Here is a 6,254-nt window from a genome sequence, read left to right on the forward strand (position 1 = left end):
GGCACAAACCCGTGTCCCCCTCATCGGCAGACGGACTCTCAACCACTGCGCCACCAGGGAAGCCCTGCCCTGTATTTTTGTATGTGCAACCACTGCGCCACCAGGGAAGCCCTGCCCTGTATTTTTGTATGATCATAACTGCTCTTTTATTTTCACTATTATAGACACTGCAGTGAAGCTCTTATTTCATAAATTTTGGTCCATATTTTATTTACCTGTACTAAAATTCTAAGTGTATAATTTATTAGATTGAAGAGTATTCAGTTTTTAAATTGAAAAATAGAAACCCATACTTATTTTAATTATCATACCATAGTACTTACAGTAAGCTTCCTGGTCCAGCATTAACTTGTAGAAGTTCAGAGTTTATTCATCTAGATTTTTTTCTTTGATTCTTCAAAGTCAAGTTGTTTTTAGCCTAGTGTAGATTTTCATTCCTGCAATATTTCTAGTGTGTGGCCATATGACTAGTTTCTGGGGCCAGTGAGGTGAGTGAAAGTGACTTCTGGTTTCGAGGATTTAGTCGTTAATGTGAGGCTGTTTAGAACCCTCTTTTCCCTCAAGCATGGTAACATTTTTACTATTCAGATGGTGATTGCTATATCAGTCTTGGTTCCTGAGGGACTATGAAAAGAACTTTCCTGTTTATTTAGATACACATATAGCATGAAGGAGAAATAGCATTTTTATTTTAAGCTACTGCAGTTAGAGAATTTTTGTTCTACAGCATAACTAAGTCTCTCCCTACTGATGTAGGAATTAATCCTGAAAGTGGATTGCTGCCATTAGAAGAAACACAGCTGAGCTACATTACACCAGTGTATTGCATTGGCTTAGGTGGCAGATGGCAAGGCTACATGAGGTGATCCACATTCTGCTATGGTGAGAGATTTGGTAAACTTGACTGTAATACTTGAAAGACAAATGGTGTACGTAATGAAGTTGTATCTCTATTGGAAGAGTTTGACTAACAAAATGTTAATGGCATGTTTTGGTTACTATATTGGCTGCATTTGACAACTTACTCTGAGAAAGAAGTGGACTCAGATGAGAAATGTTAGGATTGAAAGTAGGAACAAAAGAGAATAGAAAAAGTCCACAAATCCAGATACTTGCAGGGTTGGAAAAGGCTAAACTTCTCACCCCCAACCAGTAAAAGGAGAAGGTCTAAGCAAGAAAACTTAATTAAATTAAGAATATGGCCATCATACCAATTAGGTTAAGGAGAGGCCCCGAAGTGTTTCTTCTATATGGAAATTCCTTCACAGCATTTCTTGGGAAACACATATTTTTCTGAATTTCAAGACAAATCAGTCAAGAAATCGATGAAACAGGAAAAAGTATTGTAACTTTCCTATGAGAATTAAAGCTAGGTAATGAAGTTAGAGCCATTACTGGTTTGCAGGAATCCTCTGAAGTCAAGCTCAAAAGTAAGACTAGGGAATGCTGACAGGTGGAGTCCAAGAGTAAAGTCAACATTTCCAGGAACCACAATAAGAGTCCCAGAAGAGAAGTGGTCATAGTCTGATCACTCAAGTCATACTTGTAGCTATTGCCATGGTATAAATGTGTATTCATACCACTGTCTGCTGCTAATGGTGAGTCATTCTTGCAAGTAAAATAAAAATTAGTAGGTTTATATTCATAGGATACTTTATACAAATCCCATCGATGGTCTTCCAAAAATAACATGTTGTGGAAGCAAAGTAATTCCATAAATTATCAATTTTGACTTGTGATTCTGTGTGGTGTTTTTACTCTTGAGAGGAGATCCAAATGTAGCATTAGTCAAGTGACTACCAAATAAATTTATTGGCACTTCCCAGTGTATGATTATTTGCCAAAGGGTGCTATTCTTTACAAATACTTAAACAATAAATACAAAGAAAAGAAGTAAATGTTGTGGAACATTCCGAAATGAGATCAGAAACTGATCTAAAGTCTAAATTAGCAAAAGCACTATCAGTTGCAACAGTAAGACCAAAATCTGGGCTAGCAGACAAAATATTTTTATCATTAAAAAAGGAAAAGAGCTTCTATGAAGTAACATGTAACGTAACACCAACTTGAAGATGTTTTTGGACAGTCCCTAGCAACTTCACTAATATCGACGCAAAAATGAAAGAAGAATTTCTATGTCTGGAATAGTTGTTATAAAATAAAGGTAAAGACTATCAGATAGGGCAATTAATGTGTTGTGTCTTTTTAGATTTCTTTTTTAAAAATTTTATTGAAGTATAGTTGATTTACAATGTTGTGTTAGTTTCAGGTGTACAGCAAAATGATTCAGTTATACATATACATATATTCATTCTTTTTTTCAGATTCTTCACCTATATAGGTTATTATAGAATACTGAGTAGAGTTCCCTGTGCTATACAGTAGGTCCTTGTTGGTTATCTATTTTATATATAGTAGTGTGTGTATGTTAATCCCAAGCTCCTAATTTATCCCTCCCCCCAACATTTCCCCTTTGGTAACCATATGTTTGTTTTCAAAATCGGTGAGTCTGTTTCTGTTTTGTAAATAAGTTCATTTGTATCATTTTTTAAAATTAGATTCCACATATGATTGATATCATATATTTGTCTTTCTCTGTCTGACTTCACTTAGTATGATAGATTTCATTTTAAGAAAAACTTTTAAACAAATATTTGTAGTGCTTTCAATTTAAAAAATGACTTATTGGCATTTTTGTTAATGTTTCCTTTATTTAATGTTTTCTGTTATCAAATAACTATGTCAGGTAGATATAATGGTATTGAAATATGTAATCTTGTCCCAATACATTGGTTCATGTTAATAAACATTTATTATTATGTCTTTTTTAACAGAAAATATTTGGAACATTTAGTATAACTATCACAGAAAAATGATTCAGTATTTATTTTGGTCACTCATAACTATTTTAAATATATTAAGTATGGTGCTATGAAAAATATAGAATGACATTCTGTGTAACTTGGGGATACCTGAGAATTCCCAGAAGTTTTCATTTCTCATACCCACATCATAAATATTAATATCTGTCAGGAATTGGAAATAACAATGCCCAGTAATTTGTTCAGATATATAAAATGGCTTAGGAAACAGTTGCTAAAACGTCAGTCTTCTATTAGTGCCTGATGGGCTCAGGGTACTCCAGTCAAGTGTAAAGAGGAGCTGGGGGGAGCACATCTTTAAATTTGTGGGTGTGAGTATTGGCTCACTGCTGACTGCAGTCAGATAAATAAAAAGCAAAAATTTTGAGAGAGTTGAACTGTCAAACCATGAGCCTGGACTAAAAATTTATGACTGATCAACTCAAAATGACCCTTGGGCCCCCAGCTTTCTATACGGAGTAGCAGACAGAGAAAGTTGCTTGGTCCCCAAATAAAACATATTCCCCAATGTCTACCTCTGTGGTCAAGAAGGATAAAGAAAAATGGAAAGACCTCTTGGATGGTGGGATCAATAGCTTTGGACAGCAATTGATTAGAGACCCCCTTCCAGCAAGCAGAGTCAGGTTCTCATCAAGGAATTTTTGCACCACCAGAGTAGTGTCCTTGTAGCAGAGAATTGTTTTGGACCAGTGACTGCTTTTGTGTTTCCCATCTTTCTCCTTCAGGATAGGAGTGTTTATTTACAGTTTTTCTATCTCTGTTTCAACCTTGTGTGTGTGGACAGCTTTTTAATTCATAGGATAACCAATCTAGTGGAGACTAGTGCATACTATCCCCTGATTTAGAGACTAGCAAGAGATACTGAACTTTGAGCTTGATGCCATTGATTTAATGGTACTGTTGAGTTATCTCTCCTTCGAAGAGAAAGAGTGTGTTTTGGCTATAAGAAGGAGGATACACTGAATAACTACTGACCCGAAGCGTGGTCTGTGATAGTCTTTAGGGCTCTTCACCATGTAGTTACAGTAGTTCTCTCTAGAGAACCAGACACATAGCAGGATTACACTTCCCTTATGGTTGGGTGGTGCCATCTTTCTGGGTCTGGCCTGTGAATCGCGGGCTCCACTTCTGAGCTGGAGAATTGAATTGCCAATTTGAGACTCTCTAGACTCCTGTCTTTCCTCTAATTTGTTTATTGGCAACGTTTGAGTTGGTGGTTGCTCTGTCATTTGAATAACTGTGATGAAGAGAAGAATCACCTTCCCAATTTGCAATGGACTTTTAAAATGAGTAAGAAATAAACCTTTTTGCTTTTAGTAATTGAGATTTGAGGGTGGTTACCATAACATAATTCTAACCTATCCTAACTGATAAACTTAGTAACATTATGAAAATCTTTTCATGCCTGTGCCTGAGGACCTATTAGAATTTTCTAACCTTTTTAGATCTATCTCAGCATTTCCTATCTTTTACTATTATCCTATTGCACAGTAATTTTATATTAGTCCCCCTAAGGATTTTTAAAAATTGTTTTATTGCATAATTTAAAAAAGTTTTAGAACTTTCACTTCTGACCAACTTGTAGTAATAAAGACTGGATTTAACTAACCTCCCCTCTGAAACAAACAAAGCAACATGAAACTGTTTTTCAAGACAGTGATATCAGGAATGAAAGACAGTGGTCCATGAGAGAAAACAAATTAGATGAGCCTTATAATTACCTCAGCTTACTGCTTTGAGAGTTTCCAAGCTTTAACACGGGGAAAGGAAACTGAGACAAAAACTGGGAGATTCCCTAGGTTGAGGAGACAGAGCTGAGAGTCTGGAGAAACCCAGGGAGTTCGAGTTCATAGGGCCAAGTCCCAAAGAGGAAAGAGCTGCGCAGAGAGATTTGTAGTATTCAGCAACTACCCAAGGCTAGAGAAAGGACAATCTGAAAGGATTAGGGGGGTACAGAAACAGTGCATATTCCTACCAGACAGAATGAAAAAAAAATTATAATTCATGAAGCACTGGGTAGAGAACTCAGGAAGTTCTTACTATGGGAATAATTAGCCCTAGACTGAGCATTGCTCTTTACCCAACTAACAAATCATAAAAGCAAGACCTAAAAGGGTCAAATAATTTACATACAAGTGTACTGTATCCCAGAACAAAATTCAAGAAGATACATAGGAATACAAAAATACTTAGCACCCACAAAGGTAAAACTCACAGTGTCTGACATCCAGTTAAAGATTACCAAGGCATACAAAGAAGCAGGAAAACATGACCATAATGAGAAAAACAGCCAGTCAAAACTGACCCAGAACTGCAACAGATGTTGGAATTGTGACCGGATATTAAAACATATCAAATAACTATCTTCAAAAAGTTAAAAGGTTGTTTAAAAGACCCAAATTGAGCTTTAGAGATGGAAACTACAATGTCTGAGATAAAAATTATGCTGATGGAATTAATGGCAGAGCAGACATAGCAGAAGAAAAGATCACAGAATTTGAAGACATAGCAATAGAAACTATTTAGTGAGCCGTGGGACATCAAGAGGCCTATATTTTCTAAACTTGAAAACTCTAAACCCCCAGATCCAAGAAGCTCAACAAGCTGCAAGGGATTTGATGATACATGATACATGAAGAAGACTCACAAAGACAACATAATCAAATTGCTTAAAACCAGTAATAAAGAGAAAAAATTTAAGAATTTTAAGCAACCAGATAAAAAAGACAATGACATACAGAGGAACAAAAATAAGGATGACATCAGAATTCCTTAAAAGTACTGGGAAAAAAAAAAAAAAAACAACGCTGTAAACCTAGAATTGTATTCCCAGCAAAAATGCTTTACAAACAAAGGCAAAGCGTTTGAAAATTTACCACCAGGAGAACCACGTTACAAGAAATGCTAAAAGAAGTCTTTTGGGCAGAAGGTAGACACCTGAGATCAAATTACTTAACTATGTTGTTCAAATCATCTATAGCTTTACTGATTTTTTTTCCCTTGATCTATCAGTTACTGAGAGAAATATTTTAAAATCTGACTCTGATAATGGATTTTTATATAAGCTGTAATTTTATCAACTTTTGCTTTGAGATTATATGCCTACAGGCTTAGTTTATTTTCCTGGTGACTTGAGCCTTATTATGTAGTGACCCTCTATATCTCTAGTAATACTTAAAATTTACAGGCATAGCTTGTTTTATTGTGCTTTGCTTTATTGCACTTCACAGATACTGCATTTTTAACAAACTGAAGGTTTGTGGCAACCCTGCATCAAGGAAATTGTCACCATTTTTCCAGCAGCATTTGCTCATTTCATGTCTCTGTGTCACATTTTGGTAATTCTCACAGTATTTCAAACTTTTTCATTAC

This window comes from Lipotes vexillifer, unplaced genomic scaffold, assembly GCF_000442215.2.
Source record: "Lipotes vexillifer unplaced genomic scaffold, Lipotes_vexillifer_v1.1 scaffold1516, whole genome shotgun sequence".
NCBI classification, from domain to species: Eukaryota; Metazoa; Chordata; class Mammalia; order Artiodactyla; family Lipotidae; genus Lipotes; species Lipotes vexillifer.